General features: G+C 40.1%; 1 protein-coding gene across 1 annotated transcript in view; it reads right to left on the reverse strand.

Moving 5' to 3' along the window:
• Positions 1 to 12474, reverse strand: part of LOC122795974 (dedicator of cytokinesis protein 2-like) — a 2887083-nt gene that overhangs the window by 2287232 nt on the left and 587377 nt on the right. The gene's annotated exons all lie outside the window — the stretch shown is intronic.

Genomic DNA, 12474 nt, shown 5'->3' on the forward strand with positions numbered 1-12474 from the left:
GACTCAGACACACATACATTGACAAACACAAAGAAACCAAACTGCATCTATCCAGTAACCTAACAAACACTTACCATTACCATAAAATACACAAACTCGCACACAATCGCCATCCTTCACTCCCCTCATCCCTAACCCTAACACACACACACACACACACACACACACACACACACACACACACACACACACACACACACACACACATGCACACACTCACCCCCAACCCCACTTACCTGTATCGACATTCTGTATGTTCGACATATCCACCATTTGGCCGTCTGTACCTTCGACATGTTCAACATTCAGCCATCCTCACCATCAACATAAAATTCTATATATGTATATATAAAATGTGTTTGCGTGTATATTTCTCAGGATCTTCTTAAAGTGGTATCCTCCCACTGTGCTTTCTTATTTTCATTGCTATCTTCAAATCTGCCAAGTTAGAAACTCATATTTCAGTACATTGATGTGAAGTGGATGGTGTAGCTTCTTCATGTATCAATATATCAGTGTATTGCTGTGAATCTTTTCCCTCTTTGCTGTCATATAGACAACTTTCATTATTTTAATGGTTAGTTCTTCTGACAGAATGATATATCGTGCAATGTTGGCTTCCTTGCTCTCTTTATTTCTGGCTTCTTTCACCAACTTAAACTGTGGTCTTTTGGCAAGCTTATAAGATCAATATTTAAAGTCTGTCTCTAGTGTTGGGACTCACCCCCCTCATTATTTTAAACTGTGTCCAGATTTCTTGGACTAAAAGGTTGAGATATATGGATTCTCCAGATATTTATTTGATATCTTTCTAGTAACCAAATTTACAGTCAGCAACATTTTGCTTATCCAAAGTCCTTTTCCCTCTTTTATATCTGAGACAAATATTCTCAAAAAGTATTGGTCTGAGTACAGAACTCTGTGGAACACCACTGGTAACTTCTTTTGGGATAGAAAGTTAGTTTCCTACTTTGACTTTTGTTTTACCCACTCGTTTATGTACGATAGATGAATTGCTATGTAAAGCTATCACTTTGTCAATTGTTTACTTATGTAAAAAAATACTGAATACCTTGTAAGGTAAAAATAAGCAATTTCTATTGTCAGCCCTTTCTCATGTGCTATTATTATCTCTCCAAAAAAACCTGCAACACTGAAAAAGCAAGATATCCCCAGTTCACTGTTTAAAAAGAAAAATTAAGCTACAAAACTGGACACAAGCTATATTCGTCATTTACCGGTGAATTAATAGCTACAATAAACTTAATAATTTTCTTACAGAAGGTTTTTGATTTGTGCTAGCCTTTAAATCTTATGTATCACTTCAGCAGCAGACTCTCTGTGTTTATCATATTAACATGATTGTTGTAAAAGATATGCAATATTTGAAGTTTACTGTTAACAGGAAGAACAGGGGAAAAAGTCTACATTTTCAAAAAAATGGTGTCACCTAAAACAATTTTGACTAAAACTCATTTGGTTTTGTTAACAAGTAGAGGAGGAGAAAGATCTTTATAGACCAGAAAAGTAATGAGCTGACTTTTAATTTGGCTGTGAACATATGATGCCAAAAGTGTACGTTTTTTCTTAATCCAGATACCCATTTAAAGTGAGCTTTTTGCCAGGACAGCCAGTTGCTAAGCTGAATGTCTCAGTGATTGGAGAAAGAGGAACATTTTTGTTTAATACCAGCTATCATCGATATTTGGTTTGCTCTGGCTAGGCATCTCAGTGAACTTCTAGACAACTTGCCCAGTATGAACCCTTCAACATGTGCAGGCTAGCTGCTGGAAGTGAGCCACAGTTTGACATCACATCACATGGCATAATAAATGGTAATAAATTGCTATACAGCAGAAATTTTAATTAATTTAACATTATGGAGTACAGCATAATAATAATAATAATAATAATAATACCCATTTGTTAACCTGGCACACCCACTTCCTACACAGTCCCTTTCAGTGGTGACCTGAGAGCACTGTCTGGTTAAGCGACTTGCTCAACGTCATACATGACGCAAGTTAAGGCCCTGGGGAGTCAAACTTTGTACCACAGCACCTACAGTTCACAGCCTTAACTCTCTATGCCAACAGTCCACAAGGACACTGTTAATTATTTTAATTATTCATTTATTAGAATACCTTTTTAAATATCTGCCAGCTTTAGGTGACATAGATCTCTACACCAAGGACAGCATGTGAATCTCACCAAGAACTCCCAATTTTCCCTATCATGCCCCCTACTCCACACACCATTCAAACAGAAATCTTTTTTCAGACTTTTTTCACACTTTGCATTACTTCATCTTTGTGCATAGTTTCAACACGTCAGAAGTGGCCAAGACAGCACTATAATAACAGCAGAAGTAATAACAGAATTAAGCCAGAGCACAGATTAGCAGTCTGCAGGAGACCGAGCACTAAGATAAGGCTTTGAGGCAATCTGCATTTTACATGTTGAGCACACCAGGCATTCTTTTTGTGAGGTACCTCTGTGGATGCTCTTTTTCCATATGCCTGATCATGTATGTATCAAAGGGAGCCATACCTCTCAAATGTACAGATTTTTGCCTTTCATAAAATTGTGGTTTTCTAGCAAATTAGTGGCAAATCATAAAGGACTGAAGTTAGAAAATAATGACAGACATTTGAGTTTCTGACTACATACCCTTCATAAAATTCATGATAATACAAAACCTGTTATTCTATCAACTTTCTAAGTTTGTAAGAGCAATATTTAAAATTGTCCCTATTTTTGGGCCTTTGTCCCACTTTTATACAAGGTCTTGTCCAGATTTCTTGCTGCAAGAGGTTGAGAGGTGTGAATGGATCATTGTACTCAGTGACTGGTCTAATGAGGGCAGAGTATAATGGAACAATGTAATTTTTGGACCTAGATGGTATACTCTCACTTATAAGTTGTGCAACAAAGAAATGATTTCCTTGCTATATTTGACACATGGTCAAAGGCCAAGTCATTGTCTACATGCGTTCCAAAATTCCTGACCACATAGTTAAATCTTATGGGTGTAATATCAATGCCGTAACTTTCAGAAGTGGTTGTTATTCTTTGGCTTTGAGTTTTAGACTGCAACTCTGACACCAGTTGTTAGTCTGTGTCAGGTCTTCTTGGAGGATGCTTGTGTCTTCTGCGGATTCTATGACTGCACCTAGTTTGCAGTCATCTGCAAACCTGGTCAGCCAAAGACTTTTGACATCAACGTTGACTTCAGAAAAGTAGATACCAAAAAGGACCAAGCACCAAGTCCAGGGTAACTCCATAAATGACTGGCCCTTTTGGGAAAATAGGACACAAGAAGTCAGGATACATGAGCCCATCTGTGAACCATCTGGCTATCCAGTGCATGACATAAGGGTTTATAGTTAATTTCATGAGCTTGTCTACAGTGCCAGAGTGGGTGTTGTACTGAATGCTTTGGATAGGATGAAGTAGGACGTATGCTCTGTTTTTTCCTTATCCATTGCTTTGGAGATCCTGCTTGATGTTCACCATGTTGATTAGTCATGGCCTCTCCTTGACAAAACCAAACTGAGCTGGATGGTATCCCATTATTTATCATTTCCATGACTATTGTTTCCATGGCTGTACATTTGAGACCAGTCAAGCTTATAGGTTAGTATTTTTCTGAATCAATGGATGGCCCACCCTTGTGTAGAGAGATAACAGCATTTTGCGGTGTGCATGTCTCAAGTAAAATAAAAAATCTATTATGCACAGCAATACTACTGTCTAGTTAAAACATGATGCCAGTAATTATGCTCTGTAAGTCACTAAACAGTTTCCTTATATTCATGGGTCAAAGGAGCCATTGGTAACAATTTACGATGGGGACTCCGTACCATACCAGTCATCCTCTTCTAGCAAGAAATCTGAACATAGCCTAAAATGGAGGGGGGGTGGTGGACAAAAGACCGAAAATATTGACAGATGTTTTACTTACAACTGACTACAAACTGCTCCACATATTAAAACTTTGTTTTTTAGAACAGTCGTTCATTGCAGTTGCTATAGAATTAAACCTACAATGAATGATCTTTGAAAAAAAAAACAAAGTTTTAATATAAGGAGCATTTGTTAACCACTTATAACAGGGACTACATACCATACCTCTTAACCCTTTAGAGCAAGAAATCTGGATACAGCCACACTGGTCTGATGAGAGAGATGATTTTTCTGAGCTATGATACAGAATCGGAATTCCCTAGACATGGTAAAGCCTTGCTGTGTCTAACAAAGGTGGCTGCCAATAAAACAATTACTAGAAAATGGAAATCAGAATCTAAACCAATTATACTAGATGTTGTGAATATAGTAACAGAGATAAAACAACTGGACTGAGATCTTTTGAAAAGGGTAGGAGCAAACTAAGTAGGAAAAAATTGGAATTGTGGGAACAGTACATACAAGGGAGGAACAAGGTTTAAAAGGTGGCAGGACTTAAATGAGCTACATAATATTTGATTGAAACTGACTGGGTAAATTATAAGTAATGTATAATGTTCACAACTGGGAGTGTGTCAGTATGATTTGTAATGTAAAATGCTTGCAACTAGGATTAAGTCGGTGTGTTTTTTTTTTTCATTTATATAAATGTATGATTGCCTATATAGTAAGTGATGGTTTAATAAAGATGTTTCTAGTTTAAGTTGAAAAATGTCTTGTGCTTGACCTTAACCTGAGAGGCTACTTTTAACTCACATTTGACTTTGGCAAATTTAATTATCCATTCAAGTTTATTTAGTTTGATGGCATTCTTTCCTTGCTGCAGCAGTCCCCAACCACCGGGCTGTGGACCCGTACCGAGCCTTGGAGCACTTGGTACCGGGATGTCAGGTAAGTAAGTGAATGCCTGTATGAGTGTTTATGTGTCTGTCTGCATGTATGAGTGAATGCGTGCATGAAAGCAAAATAATCGCGTGTGTGTGTGTGTTTGTGTGTGTGTGTGTGTGTGTGTGTGTGTGTGTGTGTGTGTGTGTGTGTGTCTCTGTATGTGTGTGTGTATGTATGTGTGTGTGTGTGTGTGTGTGTGTGTGTGTGTGTGTGTGTGTGTGTGTGTGTGTGTGTGTGTGTATGGACTGGCACCAGTGAGCAATGCATTTCTGTTTTGAATTGGTGGTTGATGTTTTTCATTACCATGAACAGGAGGATACATTAATAATAATTTATCAGTGGGTATGAGTTATGGTGTGAGATGGCAAGAGTTAGAGAGATGTGTGAATGAATGCAGGTATGACTGAGGAAGTGACAGTGTGTGTGTATGTGTGCAATTGGGAGAGTGAGAGCGATGTATGAATGAATGCATAAGTGGGTGTGTGGAGTATGGGTGTGATAGACAGAGTGCGATGTGTAAATGAATACAGGTATAAACGAGGAAGTGACTGTGTGTGTTTGTGTGTGTGAGATTGGGAGAGTAAGAGCAATGTGTGAATGAATGCAGGTATGAATGAGGGAGTAACTATGATTGTATGAGAGATCGGAAAAGAGTGAGAGCGATGTGTGTGAGTGAATACGTGCATGAATGCAAAGCTGACTGTGTGTGTGTGTGTATGTGTGTGTGTGTGTATGTGTGTGTGTGTGCATGTGTGTGTGTGCACGTGTGTGTGTGTGTATGTGTGGTATGGATGAAAGATACACAAACCTCATTGCTGCTGCCAGCAATCACTCTCACTCTTCACTCTCTCTCTCTCTCTCTCTCTCTCTCTCTCTCTCTCTCCCTCTCACACACACACACACACACACACACACACACACACACACACACACACACACACACACACACACACACACACACACACACACACACACACACACACACACACACACACACACACACACACACACACACACACCATACCTCTCAACCTCTCAGTAGTGCAAAAAATCTGGACAAAGCCTAACAGAATGGGGGGACAAATAGGAACAGATTTTAAATATTGTTCTTATAACCATAGATAGTTGCTAGAATAACAGAATTTGTCTTAACATGCATTTTTCTGAAGGATAGGAGGTTTGAAATACAAATGTATATCATTATTTAGTGACTTCAGTCCTCAGAACATCCCAGTGATTTGCCAGAAAATCACAAAAGTTATGAGGAACAGACCAAAACTCAGAGGGAAAAATCCGGACATTTTGCAAAATCTGTAAAGTTGAGAGGTATGAATACCACTCAGCACCTTACTTAGATCAAGAAATCTGGAAAAAGCCAAAAATAATGGGGGGACAAAGACCCAAAATAGGGACCCTTTTATGTACTGCTCTTACAAACTTCGAAAGTTGATAGAAATACAGGTTTTGCATTAGCATGAATTTTCTGAAGGGTATGAAGTATGAAACTCAACTGTCTGTCATTACTTTCTGAGTTCAGCCTCAATGATCTGCCAGTGATTTATCAGAAAACACTAATTTTATGAGAAAAAGACCAAAAATATGAGGCAAAAATCTGGACATTTTGTGAAAATCTGTATAGTTGAGAGGTATGCTGGACAGAGCCAAATAATAAGGACAGATTTTAAATATTGCCCTTATAAACATAAAATCAGTAAGGTTGCCATTAGGTTTACTTACCTCTCAACCTTAGTAGATCAGTGTGATGCTATTTTTTTGGTAATTATTGCCAACTGTCTTTTTATTGCACTTTGGAGCTTTTCTCCTAAGGTCTGGCTTCCTCGTTAAACAAATGTCAAATATACAAATGAATAAATAAATAAATATCTACTTTATTATGCATGCCGTGAGATGGCCAGTCTGTGGAAAATTGTCTTACATTGATACTGGTCCTTTGTGCAAAAAAGGTTGTAGAGCACTGCCTTGCTGAGCATTATATTTCTTATTTTTGGCTATGATTTTCTTCCTTTTGTTAAACAATCTGTTTATATTGGGATTCCTCCAGGAAGGCTTGTTTTTTGAGTTTTGTCCTGTGCTTACTTCAGGCCAATATGCCACCATGTACATGATTATAAATGGTTTTCTGTATGACTCTGCATAAGCAGCTGTGTTTGCTAAGTTTCAGGGTGTTTGACATTTTGCCAGGGTGTCATGTAAAAGTAGGATGTTTGCCTTGGAACAATTCCAAAAAGTTCCAGGGTTATCTGGTGTCCCAGGTTTTACTTTTATTTTGAAGTATGCAGCTTTATATTCCAACCTGACCAATGAGGATATTACACTCTGGGGGGTGCCATGTTGATGAGGGCTAGGTCAATGATGTTGGCACCCCAGTGGGCATTCATGCTAACAAAGTCCAAGAATCTTTATGCCTGCAAGTTAGAGGTCATATGTGATTCCCACGTTGTGCTGGGGTTGTTGAAGTCACCTATGAGTATGGTGTTGCGCTTAATGAAGAGTTACTTAAAATCGTTTAAGTAGTATGGGGCTCCTGGGACATAGAAGAGGACCCATAGCTCTCAGAGATATGCTATGTGTCTTTGCTTATGGTGAGTTGCACACAGAAGAGTTCAAGTACATCATACTGCTTGACCAGCCTTGACATGCGATTGTTTTTGATTTAAATTGAGACAGACTCACATTTATCCATTTCTGTGCAGTGGCTGGTATAAATGAATGGAAAGCATTACAGCTCTGCATTGCTGGGGTGCTCTCCATTGACTTCAAAAACATTGCAGTGGCCATTATTTACTACTTTTGGAATCACAGATGGTAGTCCAAAATGGAAATTGGAGGATTAGGAGGTAGTTCTGAACTGTCCCTCATTAAAGCAATGTTCTTCAGAGTGTGAGATGGAGTGTTTAAACTTCCATGTTCCATGGTGTTCCACATTGAAATAATCTGTTCCATATTTATTGCTATGATTTTTTTTAAAATAGCTATGGTAAATAATAATTACATTAGTCCATCAAAATAACATAATAGTAAGAATGTGAAAACAGTTGTTTTATTTACCATGCTGTGAGCTTCCTCGATGAAGTTAGTAAATGCTTCATATTTTGCCTTTTTGTTCCATATTATTAGAGGAAGTGCCGACTTTATTTTGGAGCTGGAAGACTGAAAACTGTGGGATGTAGTCATTGAAAGAAATAAGTAGCAAACTGAGGCTGATCACATTAAAGTGACCATTGTCATGGCTTGTTGGACTGTGTGAACCAAGCTTATTGTCCGAAAGCTCTAACCTGAAGTACATTGCTGTAATTGTTTCTCTTTCATTTTTCCTGGCAAAAAACAGATAGCTCTTTGGCACTGGAAACAGTACACACTATCCAATTCACAAATATACTTTATTTTTTAATTTCTGTTGTATTCGACATTGATGTCAGATGCTGCCATTCATTTTCTTTTCAACAAGACTTTGGAACTATAGGGAGTGTAGGTGTCATTTTTGGTGACAGGATCACATCTGAATGATTATTGATACGGAATGTTGAGTGGATACAATATACATGAAATATCAACATGGCCATTATATCTATGTGAATTCTTCTTCAGTATCCTGTTTCAGAAAGGGCACATTCCACTTGCTCACAATATATGTGTGTAATACCCAAAATTCTTATCATACGTCTCTGAATTTTGTATTCTGGTCTTCTTTCAGAGAACTGGCATATGGCAAATTATATAGAGCCAGTAAATCCAACATTACAGCAGCCATATGTTGTCACAGTCTGGCACTATTCCTGGTTTCCACTTTGAGGCTATTCAACCTCTGATCTCCAGAATATACTTGTAATAAATTCTCATTACTTCAAAAGTAACTGAATCATTTGTAATTAAATTTCAAAGTGGGACAAAGGTAAAGCCTTACAATGAAGGGTCCCAGTGACTTTAGTTCATGTGCCTGAGCTGCCGCAGTCTGACATTTTGCATTTCACTTGGTTTGCATTGATGGTGCTGTTCATAGGTTCATAGGCATTTACTAGGCTAATGGCACTAGGGCCTTTCCACGCCTAGCCATGTTATACCTGTGTTCCCTAATTGACCTTGGTTAGATGGTTATTTGCAGAGTGAATTTATGATCAGCATCAACTGTCTGACTGTCTTGTCCATGAATGACATAGGTACCACCCCCTGGGGTGAATTTATGGTTTCCCATCCAATTGTCTAGGTTGCTCTTGAAGAGGGTCATTGAGGAGCTCTGCTTCACATGAACTGGGAGTTTATTCCAGGGGAACAGCAATGTCTGGGAGATATATCTGTTTCTCCAGCATGTTCTGTTAATGTTGTAGGCTAGGCTGAGATCACTGGAGTGAGTGATTCTTGTCCCATTTGATTTAAGGATGTGCAATATTTCCACTAGGGTAGGGTCAGAGATTTCTCTGTAGGCCAATCACAAGTCACCTCTCAGCAGCCTGTATACAGACTACAGAGAACAGTGACAGGCCTTTCAGTCTTTCCATGTAGGTCATGTTTTGCAGGCCCTGAATTTTCTTGGTGAGAAGCCTCTGTGGTCTCTCCAGCTGCTGTAGGTGCCTGGTGAGGTACATGCAAAAGGGACCATAGTACTCTACAAGTGGTCTGATGAAGGTTGAGTACAGAGGAGTTATAACATCCTTACTCTTGGATACAATGTCCTTACTAATGAGATACACAATGTAGAAGGCTTTTCTTACCACTGTGGACACATGGTGATTTAAGTTTAGATTGCTGTCAACCATTTTTCCCAAATCTCACACCACTGGGTTTGAGCTTAGTGGGGTACTGTCACTATTGTAATTATCAGGGACTTCCTCTTTGCCAAAGGGGTAATAATGTACTTTTTTGTATTTAGTTTTAGTCTGTGGCTTTGGCACCAATCATTTTTCTGCATTTGTGCATTTTATAATTTGTTAATATCATTTTGGGACTCAATGATTGCCCCAGTTTGCAATCATCAGTGAGCTTGGCAAGCCACAGGCCATCATACTTCTGCAGCCTCTCCAGTTGTTGCAGGTGTCTAGTGAGGTACATGCCAAATGGGGTATTGTACACGATGATTGGCCTAATGAGGGAAGAGTAGAGGGAGACAATGACCTCTTTCCTCCTGGATGCAAAACCCTTAGCAATGAGATGTGCCACACAAAAGGACTCTCTGACCACAGTGGCAATGTGGTAGTCAAAAGAGAGGTTGTTGTCAACCTGTGTTCCTAGATCTGTTATAACACCTTCTGTGTTCAATGGACTACCATCGATGTGGTAATTCATGGGAACTGGGTTTTCCCCAAAGGAGATAATGACACAGTTTTTGGCATTGAGCTTAAGGCCATGGTTCTGACACCAGTCGTTGGTCTCAGTGAGGCCTTTTGTAGGTTGTCAACATCACTTGGGGAGTTAATAATAACTCCCAACTTGCAATTGCATGTGAACTTTGTCAGCCAGAGTCCCTTCATGATGGCCTGGACTTCAGAAAAGTAGATACCAAAAAGGAGAGGACCCAGGACCGAACCCTGTGGGATTCCACCCGTGACTGGTCAGCAGTCTGACTTGGAGTCAGCTACTTTCACACTGTGGGTTCTATCTGTGAGCCAGTTTGCAACTCACGTAGTAATATAGGGGTTGATGCCTAGCTTAGTCAGTTTTTCTATGATTCCAGAGTGGGGGATGGTATCAAAGACCTTGGCCAGATCAAGGTAGGCTGTATGAACCATGTTGCCTTCATCCACAGCTCTGGTGAGTGACTCAAAGAAGTCAACCAGGTTGAGCAGGCATGATCTACCCTTCACAAAAATAAACTGCATGGGATCCAGAGTTTGGAGATTTCCTATGTCCTTGTTTATTAGGTCCATGATGATGAGTTCCATAGCTTTGCATATCAGACTCGTCAGACTAATGGGGCGAAAGTTCCCAGGGTCTGTAGTCACTCCTCCTTTGTGGAGGGGGATGACTGTATCAGTGTGCCATTCAGTAGGGACAAAGCCTGAGGTGAGGCTGTGATTGAACAGGGCACACAAGTGAGGTGCCAGTTCATTCTGTAGTTCATGTAGAACACAGCCAGGGATATTGTCAGGTCCCATAGAAGCTGTATTCTTAGCCTTGGATGGTGCTGTTTTAATCTGTGCAGCAGTAATACTGAGTGCCTGGCAATCTACTGGTATTGTGATTGGTCCTTGGTGGGGGGGGTAAAGTTGGCACTGAATCTGTCAGCCAGTATATTGGCAATATCTGTTGGCTCGGTATAGGAGGTATCATTGTGCAGTTGCTCAGAGCAAATCTGGGTATTGCTGTGGAGATTCTTTATGTAAATATTGAAGGCCTTGTGGTTGTCTTTACTATCTGCTGCAATTCTGTTTTCATAGCTAGCTTTAGAGTATTTGATGAGGGAATCTCAACTTTTTGTTGAGGCTGATAAGGGAGATTTTCCAGTCATGGGACTTCACCTTATTCCGCATCGGTTTCCTCCTTCTGTTGTAGAGGTATTTATGGCTGGGGACCACCAGATTGGCTTCCTTTTTTTGGAGGAGACCGTCTTGGTTCTATTGGGTATGGCAAGATCCATTCATTTGTTTACGTGTTTGTACAGTGCATTGGTGTATAATTTGGCGGTCATGCAACTATTTTCCATTTGCATGGTTGCCGTGAAGTTAGCCACCTCTGTTTTTAGGAACCCAAAGTTAGCTTTGGAGAGGTTTTTCATGGTGGTTACCTTTACTGGTGGTGGGAGGGGGGAGGGATGTGGATTTCCAAGGTGATTCGCTTGTGGTCGGATCTAGCCAGAGAGGAGTTCACTACTGGTGTAGAGCAACGGTCACCCATGTTAGTAATGACCAGGTCAAGGATGCTGTTACCTCTAGTGGGGATAAGAAGAAGCTGCTCCAGGGCATTGGAATTAATGAATTCCAGGAAATGTTGGGCAAGTACATGAGTAGTTTTCCCAGTTAATGGAGGGATAGTTGAAGTCGCCCAGTATGAGTGTGTTAGATTGGGCCCTAATATCCTCCAGGGTGCTTAGTAACATGGACTGTGAGTCTTGGGACATGGCTGGGGACCTATAGCAGACTGCAACCTGAATTGCTGTCTTACCTAATGTTAGCTGCACCTGAAGTATCTCTGATGCATTATGTTGAGCTACCAGTCTGGAGATGTGCACATCCTTTATGAATATAGAAACACCAGCACCTTTGGAGCTTCGGTCTAAGTTATGAGGCCAAAAGGTGTGGAATGAGTTATAGCCTGGTAGTGGAGGGGTGCTTTCTGCTGCCTTGAACCAGGTCTCTGTTACAGCACAAATGTCGATGTTCTCCATTTTAAGGAGTGCTTCGAGCAAGTGCATTTTGAGATTTAGACTTCTAGCATTGAGCAGCATGACTCTCAGATTGCATTTGTTTGTAGCTGTTACGGTGGTAATTTGGTCTTTAGAACACTGCCTAAAAAAGCCATTATAGGGGTAGCAAGAGCCTTGGCCAGTATCCGGAAGCCCAGGGGTGACAGATGCTAGCCATCTCTGGCAAAGCATTGAGGTCTGTCAGTCATGTCATCCCAGGCAGACACATACTGGATCCTCTTTGAATGACACCAGAAAATTAG

Source organism: Protopterus annectens, chromosome 2.part2 (genome assembly GCF_019279795.1).
Source record: "Protopterus annectens isolate FY-2018-M chromosome 2.part2, PAN1.0, whole genome shotgun sequence".
NCBI lineage: Eukaryota > Metazoa > Chordata > Ceratodontiformes > Protopteridae > Protopterus > Protopterus annectens.